Source organism: Odocoileus virginianus, chromosome 11 (assembly GCF_023699985.2).
Source record: "Odocoileus virginianus isolate 20LAN1187 ecotype Illinois chromosome 11, Ovbor_1.2, whole genome shotgun sequence".
Classification (NCBI taxonomy): Eukaryota; Metazoa; Chordata; class Mammalia; order Artiodactyla; family Cervidae; genus Odocoileus; species Odocoileus virginianus.
The window spans coordinates 25419456-25440840 of NC_069684.1; the positions used below are offsets into that span (position 1 = coordinate 25419456).

General features: G+C 45.3%; 1 protein-coding gene across 1 annotated transcript in view; it reads right to left on the reverse strand.

The window, feature by feature from the left end:
* LRRC38 (leucine rich repeat containing 38) overlaps positions 1-21385 on the reverse strand; it is a 38726-nt gene that overhangs the window by 2291 nt on the left and 15050 nt on the right. The window lies entirely within an intron of this gene.

Here is a 21385-nt window from a genome sequence, read left to right on the forward strand (position 1 = left end):
GTAGCATCATAGAGACTCCAATCACTACCCTAGAAGAGCAGTGGGGAAAATAAGCCTACATCCAAAGGTGACCTTCAGTATATAGTTAGGAAGCTGGCATGAAGTTCCTGTGTGCTTCAGAAGCACCTGAAGACTATACTGAAATTCAGATTCTCAGGCTCCACCTCTTGGAGAATCCAATTCAGCAGGTTTGGAGTGGGACCCTAGGCTCTGCATTTTTAATAACCATGAGATTCTGATGCTGCTGGTCCCCAAGGCACACTTGAGAAACAGTATCTTCTAGTTGATCAGGAAGAGTGTGAGGGGTTTTGAGAGACAGTTCCTGGGACACCCACCCCACTATAACCAGAGAAGTCCTTGCAATCTCTGTTTCATATATTGGGGTTCCCTTTAAGATCTCACTTGAAAAGTGTCTTGCTAATTTAAAAAGAAGTTTCAAACCCACAGGCCCCCCAAAATATTACACCTGGATATGTGCTAAGAAAATGCTTCATCAGTTCAGTCTCTCAGTCATGTCTGACTCTTTGAGACCCCATGAACCGCAGCACACCAGGCCTCCCTGTCCATCACCAACTCCCAGAGTTTACTCAAAGTGGTGGCCAAAGTATTGGAGTTTCAGCTTCAACATCAGTCCTCCCAATGAATATTCAGGACTGATTTCCTTTAGGATGGACTGCATAGCAGCAACAATAAACGCAGTCTAGAGCTTACCATGGGCTTCCCTGATGGCTTAGACAGTAGAGAATCCGCCTGCAATGCGGGAGACCCAGGTTCTATCCCTGGGTTGGGAAGGTTCCCTGGAGAAGGAAATGGCAACCCATTCCAGTATTCTTGCCAAGAGAATTCCATGGACAGAGAAGCCTGGTGAGTTACAGTCCATGGGGTCACAAACAGCTGGACATGACTGAGTGACTAACACACACACACACACACACACACACACACACACACACACACACAGCTTACCATAGGCCAGGCACTGTTCTAAGCACTTCACACATAACAAATCATTTAATACTCACAACTCAATGAGAAAGGTCCTGCTATCATCCCCATTTTAAAGATGAGGAAACAAGTTCAGAAAGGTAAAGTAACTTGTCCAAAGCAGCACAGCTAGTAAGCGGCCTAACTTTAACTCTAACTCAAATAATCTGCCTCCAGTAGACCTGGCCTATAGCCACTGTGCCTCCAAAAGGAACAGAAAAGGGATGTGGGGCTGGAAAGGATAGGCAAGAAGACAGGGGCCGGGGGCACAGGAAACCGAGGCTGTCTTCCCATGATGGCCACCAAGAGGAATGGTGGTGACAGAAGTTGTCGGTCACCTGGGGTGAGGGACACGTTCCTAGCATAATGGGTTTATGACATTTTAGATACTTCTGGAGGACTGCTCCCTCATCAGTAAACTGTTCCTTCTGGGGTACCCCATCTGCCATCAAGCAAAGTGGAAGGAGAGCTAGAGAACTACAGGTTGGTGAATTTTATCCTTTCTACTTACTTGTAGGAGCCTAAAGCTGAGACTTGTCTGGGACAAAGGACCATCTTTAGAAGGGGTTGTCAGTTAAGGTCTAAAGGATGAGAAGGAACCAGCCATGGAAGAAGAGTTCAGACAGAGAAGAAGAAAGCTGGTAAAGAACTCAGGATATGGGAAAAAGTTCACCTGGGGCTGCAGAGTGAGCCAAGGGGAATTTAGCAAGAACTGGGGTAGGAGAGATGGACATGGGCTGAGCCCCTGAGAACCCGGGTCTCCAAATAAATACTAAGAACAGAGGCCCACCTTCACCAGCAATCCTGTTATGGACTGGACTAAACCTCCCCACATCCCAGATTTATGTGTTGAAGCCCTAACATGACTGTATTGGGACACCAGGTCCTTTAAGGTCTTTATGAAGGTAATTAAGGCTAAATGGGGTCATAAGGGTGGGGCTCTGATCAGTAGGACTGGTGTCCTTAAGAAGAAGAGACAGCAGAGAGCTCTCTCTTTCTGCGCGTGCAAAGTCCATGTGAAGATACAGTGAGAAGGTAGCCACCTGCAAGTCAGGGAAGACCTCAGCAGAAACCAACTCTACCCACACCTTGATCTGGACTCCTAGTCTCTGGAACTGTGATAAAATAAATTTCTATTGTTTAAGCCCCCCAGTCTGTGGTATTTTGTTATGGCAACCCTAGTAGACTAATAACAATCCTCACCACACACAAATAAAAGATATAGAATTGTGTTAGTATTAAACAATAAAAATTGTTCATTACCAAGCATAATCTACACATCCTGATGGATATACAATATAAACTATATATTAATATTAAGTCAAATTATTGCCATAAATTCACAAACTTCAAATATAAGAAAATGCATAATAGTAAAATGCATGATATTAAATTAATAAAAAGGTCAGCTGTGTCGCTGATCTGGAAGAGGAGAGAAAAATAAAGTAGTAGTAACTAACATTCATAGTGCACTTACTATACACAAACACTATTTTAAGTACTACATGCATATTAACTCTTAATTCTCACAACAATTATTACTACACCCATTTTACAGATGAGAAAACCGAAGCACAGAGAATCCATATAGCTTGCCTTCAGCAACACAGTTTCACAGAGATGTGAAGACACTGTTTTCACATTAAGCTCACCTGCCTGCAATTTCTGTTTACCTTTGACTTCCTCTCTGTTCTCAGGAAGCCTTCCATTGTTCTCCTTTTCAGTGCTTCCTGGTTTCAGAAAGCTGCCTTCCGTCCATCTCCATGGGGTACTTCCTCACACCTCACTAATTAGCTGGTCTTTATTGTGTATCTTTCCTTCTCCCTCAGAAATGGAAGATGGAGGCAGGCTGGCTGAGCTTCCGCCTTCCTTCTATCCTCACCCACCTTTTATGTAGTCTATAGCCAACCCACTGATGTTCTCCTTCCCACGGGAACCATTGCCTCGAGACCAGATTCACGTTCCCTCCTCTCCCTGAATCTGTGCCTACCTTAGATATCCAAGGAATTACCTGAACCAGAGTTCTGCAGGTTTCTCCAATTTACACTTGACAATGTTTCTGCCTATTTCTTTTCTTAAGCCAAGCTTTTGCTTACCTCTAAGCCTTTAAAATGCAGTTAAACAGAACCAGAGAGTTTTAAAAGAGAGTTTTAGTGAGGTTCCCTTGCAGACACTGTTTTCTTCAACAGAAAATTGAGAAAATCAATCGATCTGCCTCTTCTTAGCATCCACCCCACTCTTCCAAAGATATTACAAAGGAAACAAGCTGGACACCGATGGACTGCATGAAGCCCAGGCAGTTTCTAAAACCGAGGTAATGTTTGCAATTTTCAAAGTCATAATAGGTCATTATGACCCAGAGAAAAGGTCCAGAAGTCCTTTTTTCAATGAGCTGTATTAGCTGGCAAACAACCACCCCCAAAAAACAACACAAGTCCACAAAGCCTGCCATTTAAATCTACCTTTGCCGGTCACGACTCCTCAAGTCGATTCTGATTTCTATAAGTTCTTTGTGCCTTGAGATTAGGCTTGGCATTTTTACAAAGAGACACTTTTAGAAAATGTCATCTCCGATTTCTCTGTGGCTACAGAAAACAGGCTTGCTTGAAAAACACCACACACAAGCCCACCAGGAGTGGGAGACTCTGGACGCACGCTTGATGGAGCCATCACAATAAGACATACTGACTTAATGGGTTTTTGTATTTCACAAAGGGCAGAGAAATGAGAGTCAGCAGGGCCCAGAGGAGGGGGGCAGGGCACTGCTGTCAGGCCGTCTAAGGACACATTCAAGGTTGGCTGCAGAACTCAGGAATTGGAGTCATATTTCTCTGGGGTCACCTCTTCTCTCCTGCAGGAGTTACTCAACCAGAGTTTCTCAACCTTGGTACTACTGACATTTGGGCCTGGATAACTCTTTGGTGTAGGGGGGCTGTCTTACACACTGCAGGATGTTTATCATTGTCCCTGCCCTCTGCCCGCTAGATGCCAGCATCCTTACCCAGTGTGACAATCAATAATGTCTCCAGACAGTGCTACATGTCCCCAAGAGGAGGGCAGGGAAGGAAACAGAATTTCCTGGTTGAGAACTGCTGCTTTCAACTGAAATGCTCAGCTAAATAGCTAACTTTCTAAGGCAGGCCTACTGTTAGCTACTAGGCACACATTTAGTTGTTAAATGGCTTTTTAATTCATGCATCAAACAAAACTGGTAAGGCTTTATGCTAGATACAAAAAAAAAAAAAAAAAGAAAGGAGAAAAAGGCAGGAAGGAAGGAAAAGGAAGGAGTGCCATATTGCAAATGGCTGGTCCAAACTGAGTCAAAACTGGGTGGAAAGGAGAACTAAGAAATCCCAGGGGAGACCCAGAGGCACCCTGGGTAGATTTCTGAAAACAAAGACATACATATCTCCCAATCCAGTGAGCCCTCATTCATTTCCCAGACTGGGAAGAATGTGTGTGCAGGGGGTAGGTAGTATTTATTGAGCACCTACTATGTTCTGAGGCAGTGCACACCCCTTAACACATGACACTTATAACTGACCTCCCTTGGGGAGGTGAGTGGCATTATCATCAATTCACAGGCGAGGAAGCGGGCCTCAGAAATCTTGACAATTCACATACTATTAAATAAGGAAAGCCTGAATTCAACTTATCCTCTCAGCTCTGTTTTACTCTAAAGCCTGTGTTTTTCCTGCAACCCTATGTTGCCTGTAATGCTGAAGAAAGGGACACATTCAGCCTCAGGAAGCTTATAATCTGGCGTGCCTGTGTGTTCAGTTGTTCAGTTGTATCCTACTCTTTGTGACCCTATGGACTGTAGCCCGCCAGGCTCCTCTGTTCATGAGATTCCCCAGGCAAGAATACTGGAGTAGGTTGCCATTTCCTCCTCCAGGGGATCTTCCCTACCCAGGGATCAAACCCATGCCTCCTTCGTCTCCTCATTGACAGGTGGATTCTTTACCACTAGGCCACCTGGAAAGCTATGGTCTGACAGAGGAGCCTAAACTTAAAAACAGCAAGCAGTGGAGAAGATGATGCATGATTGAGAATCGAGTATGGGCTTTACAAATTCAGAGAATAAAGAGCTGAATGTCTGGAAGATATGGTTAGTATTCATCCATATTCATGGAATGAATGAGTTCTCTTTGAGTTGGGGGAATCATTGGAGAGGAACGAGAAATGTACTGCAGGTAAGAGGCCTGAGTAGAATCTGGACATGTGGGTGGGAAACTACATGAGATATGTCCTCCTGGGCTACTGTGGGCATTCTTAGTCTCTCAGTAGTGTCTGACTCTAAAACCCTGTGGACTGTATCCCTCCAGGCTCCTCTGTCCATGGGGATTCTCCAGGCAAGAATACTGAAGTGGGTTGCCATGCCCTCCTCCAGGAGATCTTCCCAACCCAGGGATGGAACCCAGGTCTCTCACATTGCAGGCAGATTCTTTACTGTCTGAGCCAGGAGGAAGCCCAGTACTGGAGTGGGTTGCTGTGCCCTCCTTCAGGGAATCTTCCTGAGCCAGGGATCGAACCTGTGTCTCTTAGGTTTCCTGCATTGGCAGGCAGGTTCTTTACCACTAGCACCACCTGGGACTAGCACCATCTGGCCTAGAATAGCACCCCCTAAATACAACATTTTCCCAAATGACTGTTACTGGTTGGTGTCCAGTGGCTGCATGTGGAGTCATAGAAGCATCACTGCAAGGAATTGAGAAGCTGGATTAAGAGATTAAAGGAAGACAGCCCTGAGCCAGGATCAGGCTGCAATAGCTTTTTAAGCATTTTTTAAAAATCAACTTAACAATTGTTGTTTTTTCGTTTAGTCGCTAAGTCATGTTGGACTCTTTTACAACCCCATGGACTGTAGCCCTCCAGGTTCCTCTGTCCATGGGATTTCCCAGGCAAGTGTATTAGGATGGGTTGCCATTCTCTTCTCCAGGGGATCGTTTCAAGCTGGGGATCAAACCTGTGTCTCCTACATTGGCAGGCAGATCCTTTACCACTGAGCCATGTGGGAAACTCCAATTCAACAACAGTGATCTTTAAGCATCTTAAGAAAACATTCAAATCAGGAGATAAGGCAATGCTGTCACACAGAGAAAATTGTCAGGCTTCCCTAATGAGACAGGACACCTGGAGTGAGCCTGCTCACTCATTCATGTCACCTGATGGCCCCTGGGCAAGCGTGCAAGCTTGTAACCCCCTGGGCAGTGGGTTTCTGCATGTCCCGCATCCCAGAGGCAGCCAGAAAAGTACAAGGCATGGGCAGAAGTTAAGGGTAAAACCATCAGCCCATGACTAAGACTGCTTGGAAGCCTAGAGTCCAGAGCTATGGTCCTCAGGCTTCTGAATTTTACATAGTGGTAAAAAAAATTAAAGTAATATAGATGAGACTGACAGAGGACTGCAGCTGATAATTCTGCTCAGTTAGGACACCGAGCACACACACACAATCATCATTTTATAAAAGATAAAATTTGTACATCTGTACACCGTTAAAGTAGAGACATCATTTTGCTGACAGAGGTCCAGATAGTCAAAGCTATGGTTTTTCCAGTAGTCAGGTATGGATGTGAGAGCTGGACCATAAGCAAGGCTGGGCGCTGAAGAATTGATGCTTTTGAATTGCAGTACTGAAGAGAAGACTCTTGAGGGTCCCTTGGACTGCAAGGAGATCAAACCAGTCAACCCTAAAGGATATCAACCCTGAATATTCATCAGAATGACTGATTCTAAAGCTGAAGTTCCAATACTTTGGTCACGTGATGCGGAGAGCCAACTCATTGGAAAAGACCCTGACGCTGGGAAAGACTGAAGGCAGGAGGAGAAGGGGGTGACAGGTTGAGATAATTGGATGGTATCACCAACTCGATGGACATGAATTTGAGCAAACTCTGGGAGACAGTGAAGGACATGGAAGTCTGGCGTGCTGCAATCCATGGGGTTGCCAAGACAGGGAAGTCTGGTGTGCTGCAATCCATGGGGTTGCCAAGACAGGGAAGTCTGGCGTGCTGCAATCCATGGGGTTGCCAAGAATCGAGCATGACTTAGCAACTAAAAAACAACAACATGAATAAAGACGGGATTGGAGAGCATGGCTTACCTGTGTGGCCACAGGAGTTCCTAAACCATCTCCCCAAAGGGACCAACTGTCCCACCTAATGGCCAGTGGTGCTGGACAAGCACAGGCCCCTCCTTTGCAGGACAGAAGTCCTTTTCCCTAAACTCATCATCAGATACTTCGCAGCTGCCTGGAAAGAGGAAGAAGTTTCTCGCATGCTTTTCCCTCTTGGAAGGTGGAAACATTCACTGCTCTTTGGAAACAGGTGGAACAGAACAGAGAACCCACAGACAGTGAGGCCAATCAGCTCACCCCTGCAGCCTTACAGGGTAGTCTGCCAAGCGCTGCATTGTCTGTGGGGGTACGTGTGCGCTCGCTCACTCAGTCGTGTTCAACTCTCTGTGGCCCCATGGACGGCAGCCCTCCAGGTTCCTCTGTCCATGGGATTCTCCAGGCAAGAATACTGGAGTAAGTTGTCATTTCCTTCTCCAGGGGACCTTCCCAACCCAGGGATCGAACCTGCGTCTCCTTCCTCTCCTGCACTGGTAGGCGGATTCTTTACCACTGAGCCACCTGGGCAGCCCCTACTGCATTATCTATGCTCCTGTAATCTATAAAACAACCTCCATGGCTAGTATTGCAGTGACTCTGGTTTGCAGACAAATAAACAGAATACTATTTATGTTACCTGCTTCCGATTCCCCAGAAGAGAAATGATAGAGCCTGGATTTGGAGTCATTACCCTCCCCTATTGCCTTACAAATGCTTGAACAGGTTTTTGTGGGGATACTGAGACTCAGTAGGTCACAGGCTTTAGCTAAAGCTGCACAGGAAACTTATACACTCAGTCTAGAATCCTCACTACCTCCAATGGAGGCCCAAGCCTGGAGTCCTCAGTGGGGAGAGGTCATTTCTTAAGGGTTTGGGTGTTGTCTTAATTTCCTAAGGCTGCCATAAAAATCATCACAAACTGGGTGGCTTAAAACAAAGTCATCTTCTCATAGCTGAGGCCAGAAGTCCAAAATTAAAGTGCCAGTAGGGCCAGGTTACTGCTGAGGGTTCTAGAGGAAAATTCTTTCTGGCCTTTTCCAGCTTCTGGTGACCCGTGGCATTCCGTGGCTTGTGGCAGCATCACTCCAGTCGCCACCTCTGTCTTCACAAGACTTTCTGCTCTGTATCTCTTTCTGCCTTTCTGCTCTGTATTTGACTGACCAAACCAGTCAATCCCAAAAGAAATTAGCCCTGAATATTCATTGGAAGGACTGATGCTGAATCTGAAGCTCCAATACTTTGGCCACCTGATTTGAAGAACTGACTTATTGGATAAGACACTGATGCTGGGAAAGATTGAGGGCAGGAGAAGTAGGCAACAGAGGATGTGATGGTTGGATGGCATCACTGACTCAATGGACATGAGTGTGAGCATAATTTATGAAGGACAGGGAAGCCTGGCTTGCTGCAGTCCACGGGGTTGCAAAGAGTCGGACACAACTTAGGGACTGAATAACAACAGTCTCTTTCACATCACTCTCTTTCTCTTACGAGGATGCTTGTCATTGGATTTAGGGCCCATCCTAAATCCAGGATGATCTCATCTTGAGATCCTTAACTTAACTGCAAAGATTTTTTCCAAATAAGGTCACCTTCACAGGCTCTGGGTATTTGGGCTTAGACATATCCCTCTAGGGGATAAAATTCACCCAGTAGAGATGTCTAGCATGTAACAGTCATCCTTCAGCTTTTTACACTCCATCTCTACTCATATGGAGTCTGCTTTCAGATTTCATTTTGGGCAATCACCTCTCAACCCCTGGGTATGTCTTGTCCAACTTTCTTTTTTTATTCATTTATTTTTTGGCCATACTGCACAGCATGTGGGATCTTAGTACCCTGAACAGGGATTGAACATGCAACCCCTGCAGAGGTCGTGTGGAGTCTTATCAACCAGATTACCAGGACAGTCCTTTGATGTGACTTTTTTAAAATGCATGACCCCTCGCCCAAGTCTCTCTGTTCCAGCACACTGATTCTTGTGTGGACTAACCAAAAGCATGGCCGGAGCCCACTCAATCCGGCAGCCCCACCCTGCAGAACTCATCAACTGGTCTCTGCTTTCCAGACTCCCAGGGCGGCCCCATTCTCTCCTGAGTCTGCTTCCCAAGCCTTCTCTTCAGGTCTGTGAATTACCTGACATCCTTGCACTTTCCTTGCATATATTAAACAGGATTGGCTTTTGTTGTTTACACTTCAGAGGCCAAATTAACCAACAGATTATAGGAAAACTGAGTTCAAGGATGAGCCGGACACCTGTTATACTGTCACAAATCATCTCACTCTGCCCAGCTGTCCCACCAAACCACATGCTGTGGCTCCAGGCTCTTGGGGGAGCAGGGATAACTCTGTGCAGCTCATCTCCTGGCCTAGGGAGACAACTCAGGGAACAGGCACAATTGATGGGAATCTGAGTTTCTACCTTCTGTCTCCTTCCTCCAACCCAGATCCACCTTCCACTGAAACAAGGTGGGTGCCGGCTAATCCAGGCCCAGGCAGAATGCAGCCCACTTCTCCTTCACTTCAGAACCACCTCCTCCTGCTCTGCCAGGCACGCTCCGAAGAGATGGGCCAGTCCTCATGCAGGGCGGTTTGGCTCCCTGCCTGCTGCCACCCCTCAAGGCCCTCTCCTCTGACTGATGACTTCTCCCCAGCAGCTGACACCTGAGCCGGAGAGGGTGAAGAGCTGCCACACTCCTGAAATAGATGGTGACACAGCGGAAGGCAGATTGAGATTAATCTCTCGTCCCTTTGCCAACAAACAGGCCTGCAGCCAGCCAGAGGCTCACATGGGGCCCTTCCCCTGATCTGGCCTCTCTCGGGACCTGCCTAATGCCAGGCTCTGCTAAGTGCCTTTTGTCATTAAAAATATATTTTTGTCTTCCTAATTCCACTTATGATGCAAAGCCTGTGTATCCACCAAAACAACAGAACTAAAAAGAAGGTGGATAAAAGAACCCTTAAATACATGTTTAATACATTGGCTTACACCTGTCAAGAATTTTTTTCTTCTCTGTGTTCAGTTCAGTTCAATCATTCAGTCATGTCTGACTCTTTGCAACCCCATGGAATGCAGCACGCCAGGCTTCCTTGTCTATCACCAACTCCCGGAGCTTGCTCAAACTCATGTCCATCGAGTTGGTGATGCCATTCAACCATCTCATCCTCTGTCATCCCCTTCTCCTCCTGCCTTCAATCTTTCCCAGCATCAGGGTCTTTTCCAATTAGTTGGCTCTTTGCATTAGGTGCCCAAAGTACTGGAGCTTCAGCTTCAGCATCACTCCTTCCAATGAATATTCAGGATTGATTTCCTTTAGGATGGACTGGTTGAATCTCCTTGCAGTTCAAGGGACTCTCAAGAGTCTTCTCCAACACCACAGTTCAAAAGCATCAATTCTTTAGCACTCAGCTTTCTTTATGGTCCAATTCTCACATCCAAACAAGATTACTGAAAAAACCATAGCTTTAGCTAGATGGACATTTGTCGACAAAGTAATGTCTCTGCTTTTTAATATGCTGTCTAGGTTTGTCACAGCTTTTCTTCCATGGAGCTAGCATCTTTTAATTCCATGGCTGCAGTCACCATATGCAGTGATTTCAGAGCCTAAGAAAATAAAATCTGTCACTATTTCAATTGTTTCCCCATCTATTTGCCATGAAGTAATAGGACCGGATGCCATGATCTTCGTTTTTTGAATATTTTAAGCCAGCTTTTTCACTCTCCTCTTTCACCTTCATCAAGAAGCTCTTTAGTTCCTCTTTGCTTTCTGCAATAAGGGTAGTATCATCTGCATATCTGAGGTTATTGATATTTCTCCCGGCAATCTTGTTCCAGTTTGTGCTTCATCCAGCCCAGCATTTCTCATGATGTACTCTCCTTTGTGCTTGGACGCTTTTTTTTGGTGAGATCCAACATTCTCCTGTCAATGGTTGTTCAGCAGCAAGTTGCAATTTTGGAGTTCTTGCAAGAGAAGAAGAGCACACGTTCTTCTCTGTGTGCATGCACACAAATCCCCAGAGCAGATCCACATTCCACCACTCTGGTTGATAAACATTCTGGGGACATCCTTCACTCCACCAACATAATCATCAAATATCACTTGAAATGGTTACATCCTTGGAATAAAAGCTATGACCAATCTAGACAGCATATTAAAAAGCAGAGACATCACCTTGTCGACAAAGGTCCATATAGTCAAAGCTATGGCTTTTTCAGTAGTCAGGTGTGGATGTGAGAGTTGGACCAGAAAGAGGGCTGAATGCTAAAGAATTGATCCTTTTGAACTGCGGTGCTGGAGAAGACTCATAGAGTCCCTTGGACAGCAAGGAGATCAAACCAATAAATCCTCAAGGAAGTCAGTCCTGAATATTCATTGGAAGGACTGATGCTGAAGCTGAAGCTTTAATACTTTAGCCGCCTGACGTGAAGAATCAACTGATTGCAAAAGACCCTGATGTTGGGAAAGACTGAAGGCAGGAGGAGAAGGCGAGGACAGAGGATGAGATGGTTAGATAGCACCACTGATTCAATGGACTGAGCAAACTCTGGGAGATAGTGCAGGACAGGGAAGCCTGGCATGCTGTAGTCCATAGGGTCACAAAGAGGCAGATGCAACTTAGCAACTGAACAACATGACTTACTTGCCCAATCGCAGAATGCTTCCAGTTTTGTTTTGTTTTGTTTTAGTTCCCAAAGCAAAGCTACTATGAGCACCATGTTGTTGCTGTTGTTTAGTCGCTCAATCATGTCTGACTCTTTGTGACCCCATGGACTATAGCCTGCCAAGCTCCTCTGTCCATGGGATTTCCCAGGCAAGAACACTTGGAGTGGGTTGCCATTTCCTTTTCCAATGAGCAACATGTATCAGTTCAGTTCAGTTGCTCAGTCATGTCTGATTATTTGTGACCCTATGGACTGCAGCACACCAGGCTTCCCTGTCCATCACCATCTCCCGGAATTTACTCAAACTCGTGTCCATTGAGTCGGCGATGCCATCCAACCATCTCATCCTCTGCCATCCCCTTCTCCTCCCACCTTCAATCTTTCCCAGCACCATGTGTATACATCCTTAATTATTTCCACAAGACACATCCCCCCCAAGTTGAAGATTGTGTGAGAGTCCCTGAATTAACGACAACAATGGATTTTGTCACCTTTTCATCTTTGCCAACCTGACAGGCCATAAAAGTGAACACTGGTAATTGAATTTGCATTTCTCTGATGACCAATAGAGCTAAATAAACAATGTATGGTATGCACACTGGTCACTGGGAGTTGTTTTTCTGTAAAGTGCCTGCCCAAGACCTATATGCTAAGACATTCACAGATCCTACCCAGGATGAGAAGGACCTGTGATGAGGAGCAGTGGGGAGGATGTCAGGCTGAACTCCTCCACCCAACCCACTCTGGAGCAACAACTCCCAAGGAAGGAGGTTCCCTGCCCCATACCCAGGAGGAAGGACATTCTCCAGGACCACCGGGTGTTGGTCCCACTGCTCTTGGCCAGGGGTCATCACTGCTGTCACTCTCCTCTCCTGCTCATTGGAGTAAGAGGGCTTAGCCCGGGCCACTCTAACACCCTCCCTATCAGTCTCCTGGCACCCCAACCCAAAAGGCCAGGGAGCAGAGCAGCTGTGGTTCTTTCACACACATGGCCAGACTTTTGGCCTTCTGATTTCACAGCATCACAGAAGGTTAAACCCAAAGGCATCTTTGACATCTAGTACCCCTCCCCATCCTCTCCCCTTTATTTTACAGCTGAGAGACCCAGAGAAGTTAGGCAACTTGCCTGAGGTCACACAGAGTCTGGATGGAACCCAGGTCTTCTGACTCCTCATTTAGTGCTCTTTTGGGGCATCAGGTTCTTAGTTCACTACAAACACCTGGAGTTGCATGTACATGGCCCCTCCTGCAGCTACTTTGTGCTACAAAGGAAGACTACAGGAGAGGGCATCACAGATGGCAGGCAGGGCCTACTCCTGCTTCTGGGGAGCAGGCACTGGGGAACACCAGCTCTTTTTAATAGTGCTGACCTTTCCTCCCCATCACCACTTTCATTGAATATCACCACATGGGGGAAGTTCCCAGTTGTCTTCACCATCTCAGCCAGGAGACACTCCATCTGATTAAGTAATCAGCTGATCTCTCCCCAAGGAAGATGCATCGGCAGCAGCAGGTCAAGGGCTCCTGCTTGGTCCTGGCTCCGCAGAGCACATCCTATGGAAAGGGTGGATCCTGCACCAGGGCTGTGACTTGTGTCTGCTGCCCTCCACTCCAGCCTGACTCCCACCCCGAACCGCTGGATACCGACCTCAGTCACACACATAAACATGGAAAACTGACTGCCTCCCAATGTGGTTTTCCTGGCCTGTCTTCCCCCTGGTAAGAAATGACAGAGATGATCACTGATGGCTGGCACTTTTATTCTCTGGGAAGCATGCAAGCATTTCCGCTACCACCACCACTGCCGTCATCTTGACCCATAACCACCATTACTACACCCACCATCTCCACCCTGATGGCCATCTCCCCCATGTCCACCATCTCCACCCTCACATCCACCTCTCCCCTGTCCACCTCTCCCATGTCCACCTCCCCATGACCACCTCTCCCATGTCCACCTGCCCTATGACCACCATCTCCACCTTGATGCCCACCTCCACTGTTTCTACCACCACCACTGCTGCTGCCACCTCCACTATCAATAACAGGCATTTGCTACAAGTTGGACCCTGGGCTGAGTTCTGAGGTCAACAACCTGTGTCTACTTATGATAATTGATGAACTAGTTAGATCTTTCTGGCAAGACCAGCATGAAGAAAACTGGCCCCAAGAGGCTGGTACCTCCCACCACCCATGGTGACAATGCTCCATGCTCCTCAGAGACACTAGCTGCAGCTCCCTTCCTGGACCTGCCCCTCTGAGCACCCAGTGTCCCTAGTTAACATCTGCTGTTGGGCTCACTGGCCAGTTGGAAGAAGCGATGCATTGAGTGTTCTGAGGGTGATGAGAAGTGTGTGCATTAAATGGGTACCTCAGATTACTTCTATGGGGAAGTAACATTTATTGAAACTCTTATCATTTACCAGAAATTATGATAAGTACTGCATCACTACCATGTCCTTTAATCCTCTTCTCAACAGCCCTTTAGAAAAGTGATTCTCATCTGGGGATGATTTTGCCCCTCAGCAGGCATCTGACAATGGCTGGAGATTTTTTTGGTCCTCGAAACTGGGTGGGGTGCTATTGACATCTAGTGGGTAGACGGTAGGGCTCCTGCTAAACACTCAGTGCCCATGACAACCTCCATGATGTCAGCATTGCGTGCATGTGTGCTAAGTCGCTTCAGTCACGTCCAACTCTTTGCAGCCCCAAGGGCTGCAGCTGGCCAGGCTCCTCTGTCCATGAGATTCTCCAGGCAAAAATAATGGAGTCTGTTGCCATGCCTTCCTCCAGGGGATCTTCTGGACCCAGAGATTGAACCTCGTCTGTTACGTCTTCTGCATCAACAGGTGGGTTCTTTCCCATAATGCCAACAGGAGGGGCTTTCCTGATGGCTAAAGAATCCTGATGGTAAAGAATCCACATGCAATGTAGGAGACACAGAAGACACAGGCTCAATCCCTGGATCAGAAAGACCCCCTGGAGGAGGAGATGGCAACACACTTCAGTATTTTTGCCTGAGAAATCCCACGGACAGAGGAGCCTGGCCGGCTACAGTCCAAGGGGTCGCAAAGAGCCGGACATGACTGAGCACATATGGATGCTGTGCCAGGAGGATCAAGGCTGCAATGCCTGCTTTGGGGCACTTCTTTCCCGTCCCATTTTTTAATTTAAATTTTGTGGTAAAACATACATAATATGAAATGCACCACCTTAGCCATGTTTAAGTGTACAGTTCAGTGGCATACAGTACATTCACAGTGTTGTACAACCCTCCCCACCATTCACCTCCAGAGTGCTTTCATCTTGCAAAACCAAATCCCTCTTAATATCAAGCACAAGCCCTCCATCCCTCCCTCCTCTCAGCCCTTGGCAACCACCCTTCTGTGTCTATGAAATTGACTATTCTAAGGTGCCTCAAGTAAGTGGATGATACAGTATTTGTCCTTTTATGACTGGCCCCTTCCACCGAGCATCACGTCCTCAAGGTTCATCCATGTTGCAGCATGTGGCAAAATTTCCTTCTGTTTTTTTAAAGATTTTTTTAATGTGGACCATTTTTTACTGAGTTTGTTACAATATTGCTTCTGTTGTGTTTGTTCTGGCTTTTAGGCCAGTAAGGCATGTAGGATCTTAGCTCCCTGACCAGGGATCGAACCTGCACCCCCTGCATTGGACGGTGAAGTCTTAACCACTGGACCACCGGGGAAGTCCCATGAATTTCCATCTTTGTGGTCCATTGTATGGATTGACCACTTCCTGTTTATCCATTCATCCATCAATGGACACCTATGCCACCCCCACCTTTCAGTCATTTGAGTAATGCTGCTACAAACATGGGTACAAATATGGGGTAGGTTCTAGATGCAGCGGCCAGGGCTCCAAGAAGCTGTATGACTTGCCTGAAGTCATACAACTCATCTGTGAGGGTCTGGACTTAAGGGCAGGCCTGGCCATCACCAAAGCCCATCTTCTTTCCATGATACCGCGGCAGACTCAGTCTTGACTGGCCTCACTCACATATGCATCACTGGCTGGACTTCACTTGCCTGTACCTCTCTGAAGTGACCTGGTGGCCATCCCCATCTATGCAGCGTGGGACACCCACTCCAGGACATCTCCCCATGAGTGTTGGCACTTCCCTTTCAGGCCATAACATTCTTTCTATGCCCAAACGGCTCTGAAACAATTTACCAACACAGCAACTCTGATTTTCTAGTAAGTCATGAACCTGACTGTTTTTGTTGTTGTTAGATTTATGTTCACTCTGACAGCAGAGGAAGGCTCCCCAGGTGGCTCAGATGGTAAAGCGTCTGCCTGCAATGCGGGAGACCTGGGTTCGATCCCTGCATCAGGAAGATCCCCTGGAGAAGGAAGTGGCAACCCACTCCATTACTCTTGCCTGGAAAATTCCATGGATGGAGGAGCCTGGTGGCTACGGTCCATGGGGTTGCAATATAGTCCATGAGGTCGCAAAGAGTCGGACACGACTGAGTGACTTCGCTTTCACTTTCACTTTCCTCTGACAGCAGGGGCCACAGGGAACCCTGGGATCCAGCACCTGCAGTGATAGCCCTGTCTGTGGCTCAGGGTGAGCCTCTGGAACTGCGTTCTTATGGTGGTAACACAGGCCTTCATCTACAGCTGATAATAGTAACTGCATTTGTGAACAGCTTTCTGTTTGCCAGGCCCTGTGCTAAGCTTGTCACAGGGGTTATTTGACCCATATGCTTTGACCCATATGACAGACTTGTGAATACTAGCTCAGCTGGTAAAGAAACCACCTGCAATGCAGGACACTCCGGTTTGATTCCTGGGTCGGGAAGATCCCCTGGGAAAAGGATAGGCTTCCCACTCCAGAGTTCTTGGGCTTCCCTGGAGGCTCAGACAATAAAGAATCCGCCTGCAATGCAGGAGACCTGGGTTTGATCCCTGAGTTGGGAAGGTCCCCTGGAGAAGGGCATGGCAACCCACTCCAGTATTCTTGCCTGGAGAACACCACGGACAGTGGAGCCTGGCGGGTTACAGTCCATGGGGTCACAAAGAGTCAGACACGATTGAGCGACTAAGCATATATTTCACACATGAGAAAGCTGAAGCACAGGAAGGCTAAGCAATCTGCCCCGGCTCACACAGCTAGTAAATAAAGGTTCAGGGTTCCAACCACAGAGGATCTAAATCCAAAACCCCCTCTAGTGCCTGCCCTACAAGGTGAGGAGATGACACAGCCCAGGAAATAGGGGCTTTGGCACTTGTCTTGCCTTTTCACTAGTTTAATGTGTGACTTTGGGCAAGTCCCTCAGTGTCGCTGAGCCACAGTTTCCTATCTGAAAGTAAAGAAAAGTAGACAAGATAACCCTATTATCTAAGCTTTTCTGAGTCTTCTGGAATGTTCACTCCAAGAGGTCAGAGCCCTTGTTAGGTGCGCTATTGTGGCCTCGAGACTGGGAGCTGAATTTGTCCTCACAAGTGTTTAGTTTGCTTTGGTTTCCACTAAGCTATTCAAGTCATCATTGGTTTAAACCCTCCAAGACCAGGTTCTGGATCAGGGAAGCCCACTGACTAATTTAGAGGCTCTGGACCCAAGAGGATAGGCTTCTAACTAAGAGCCCTTGGTTTCTGATATGAGATTTGGGAAGCCACGTGATGGTTAGTGACAGAGCTCCTGGAGCCGGGCTCTCTGGAGCACAGAGCTGAAGGATGACAAACATTCACAGGGGACTGAAGGGAAGAATCTGGCGGCATATACGGGGGCATTCCTGCTGTGTCTGAAAGCTTGGATTATGTGGGCCTGGGGGAGAGCCCAAGAAGACCAGTATCCTGGTTCAAGGGGAGCTGAACGTGAACTGACATGGTGCTGTTGTTGCTGCTATTTAATTCATGCCCAAATCTTTGTGACCCTGTGGACGGTAGCCCTGCCAGGCTCCTCTGTCCATGGGATTTTCCAGGCAAGAATATTGCAGTGGGTTGCCATTTCCTTCTCCAGGAGATCTCCCTGACCCAGGGATCAAACCCATGTTTCCTGCATTGGCAGGTGGATTCTTTACCACTGAGCCACCTGAACTGGACACACATAATACATTTAGAAACCAGTTCTGAACAACACAATAATAGTGGGAGACTTCAATACCCCACTCACACCTATGGACAGATCAACTAAACAGAAAATTAACAAGGAAACACAAACTTTAAATGACACAATGGTCCAGCTAGACCTAATTGATATCTATAGGACATTTCACCCCAAAACAATCAATTTCACCTTTTTCTCAAGTGCACATGGAACCTTCTCCAGAATAGATCACATCCTGGGCCATAAATCTAGCCTTGGTAAATTCAAAAAAAACTAAAATCATTCCAGTCATCTTTTCTTACCACAATGCAGTAAGATTAGATCTCAATTACAGGAAAAAAAAAAACTATTAAAAATTCCAGCATATGGAGGCTAAATAACATGCTTCTGAATAATGAACAAATCATAGAAGAAATCAAAAAAGAAATCAAAATATCCATAGAAACGAATGAAAATGAAAACACAACAACCCAAAACCTATGGGTCACTGTAAAAGCAGTGCTAAGGGGAAGGTTCATAGCATTTACAGGCTTACCTCAAGAAACAAGAAAAAAGTCAAATAGATAACCAAACTCTACACCTAAAGCAACTAGAGAAGGAAGAAATGAAGAACCCCAGGGTTAGTAGAAGGAAAGAAATCTTATAAATTACGGCAGAAATAAATGCAAAAGAAACTAAAGAGATCATAGCAAAAATCAACAAAGCTAAAAGTTGGTTTTTTGAAAAGGTAAATAAAATTGACAAACTGTTAGCCAGACTCATCAAGAAACAAAGGGAGAAGAACCAAATCGACAAAATTAGAAATGAAAATGGAGAGATCAAATCAGACAACTCTGAAATACAAAGAATCATAAGAGACTACTACCAGCAGCTCTATGCCAATAAAATGGACAACTTGGAAGAAATGGACAAATTCTCAGAAAAGTATAACTTTCCAAAACTGAACCAGGAAGAAATAGAAGATCTTAACAGACCCATCACAAGCACAGAAATCGAAACTGTAATCAGAAATCTTCCAGCAAACAAAAGCCCAGGACCAGATGGCTTCACAGCTGAATTCTACCAAAAATTTAGAGAAGAGCTAACACCTATCTTACTCAAACTCTTCCAGAAAATTGCAGGAGAAGGCAAACTTCCAAACTCATTCTATGAGGCCACCATCACCCTAATTCCAAAACCAGAGAAGGATGCCACAAAAAAAAGAAAACTACAGGCCAATATCACTGATGAACATAGATGCAAAAATCCTTAACAAAATTCTAGCCAACAGAATCCAACAACATATTAAAAAGATCATACATCATGACCAAGTGGGCTTTATCCCAGGAATGCAAGGATTCTTTAATATCTACAAATCAATCAACGTAATACACCACATTAACAAATTGAAAGATAAAAACCATATGATTATCTTAATAGATGCAGAAAAAGCCTTTGATAAAATCCAACATCCATTTATGATAAAAACTCTCCAGAAAGCAGACATAGAAGGAACATACCTCAACATAATAAAAGCTATATATGACAAACCCACAGCAAACATTATCCTCAATGGTGAAAAAATGAAAGCATTTCCCTTAAAGTCAGAAACAAGACAAGTGTGTCCACTCTCACCACTACTATTCAACATAATTTTGGAAGTGTTGGCCACAGCAATCAGAGCAGAAAAAGAAATAAAAGGAATCCAGATAGGAAAAGAAGAAGTAAAACTCTCACTCTTTGCAGACGACATGATCCTCTATATAGAAAACCCTAAAGACTACCAGAAAATTACTACAGCTAATCAATGAATACAGTAATGTTGCAGGATATAAAATTAACACACAGAAATCCCTTGCATTCCTATATGCTAACAATGAGAAAACAGAAAGAGAAATTAAGGAAACAATACCATTCACCACTGCAACAAAAAGAATAAAATACTTAGGAGTATATCTACCTAAAGAAACAAAAGACCTATACATAGAAAACTATAAAACACTGATGAAAGAAATCAAAGAGGACACAAACAGATGGAGAAATATACCGTGTTCATGGATTGGAAGAATCAATATTGTCAAAATGGCTATACTACCCAAAGCAATCTATAGATTCAATGCAATCCCTATCAAGCTACCAACGGTATTTTCACAGAACTACAACAAATAATTTCACAATTTGTATGGAAATACAAGAAAACCTCGAATAGCCAAAGCAATTTTGAGAAAGAAGAATGGAACTGGAGGAATCAATCTGCCTGACTTCAGGCTCTACTACAAAGCCACAGTCATCAAGACAGTATGGTACTGGCACAAAGACAGAAATATAAATCAATGGAACAGAATTGAAATCCCAGAGATAAATCCATGTACCTATGGACACCTTATCTTCGATAAAGGAGGCAAGGATATACAATGGAAAAAAGACAATCTCTTTAACAAGTGGTGCTGGGAAAACTGGTCAACCACTTGTAAAAGAATGAAACTAGAACACCTTCTAACACCATACACAAAAATAAACTCAAAATGGATTAAAGATCTAAATGTAAGACCAGAAGCTATAAAACTCCTAGAGGAGAACATAGGCAAAACACTCTCCGACATAAATCACAGCAGGATCCTCTATGACCCACATCCCAGAATATTGGAAATAAAAACAAAAATAAACAAATGGGACCTAACTAAACTTAAAAGCTTTTGCACAACAAAGGAAACTATAAGCAAGGTGAAAAGACAGCCCTCAGATTGGGAGAAAATAATAGCAAACGAAGCAACAGACAAAAGATTAATCTCAAAAATATACAAGCAACTCCTGCAGCTCAATTCCAGAAAAATAAATGACCCTATCAAAAAATGGGCCAAAGAACTAAACAGACATTTCTCCAAAGAAGACATGCAGATGGCTAACAAACACATGAAAAGATGCTCAACATCACTCACTATCAGAGAAATGCAAATCAAAACCACAATGGGGTATACCATTACACGCCAGTCAGGCTGGCTGCTATCCAAAAGTCTACAAGCAATAAATGCTGGAGAGGGTGTGGAGAAAAGGGAACCCTCTTACACTGTTGTTGGGAATGCAAACTAGTACAGCCACTATGGAGAACAGTGTGGAGATTCCTTAAAAAACTGGAAATAGAACTGCCATATGACCCAGCAATACCACTCCTGGGCATCCACACCAAGGAAACTAGATCTGAAAGAGACACATGTACCCCCAGTGTTCATCACAGCACTGTTTATAATAGCCAGGACATGGAAGCAAACTAGATGCCCATCAGCAGACAAATGGATAAGGAAGCTATGGTACATATGCACAATGGAATATTACTCAGCCATTAAAAAGAATTCATTTGAATCAGTTCTAATGAGATGGATGAAACTGGAGCCCATTATACAGAGTGAAGTCAGTCAGAAAGATAAAGACCAATACAGTATACTAATGCATATATATGGAATTTAAAAAGATGGTAACGATAACCCAATATGCAAAACAGAAAAAGAGACACAGATGTACAGAACAGACTTTGGGACTCTGTGGGAGAAGGCAAGGTGGGATGTTCTGAGAGAAT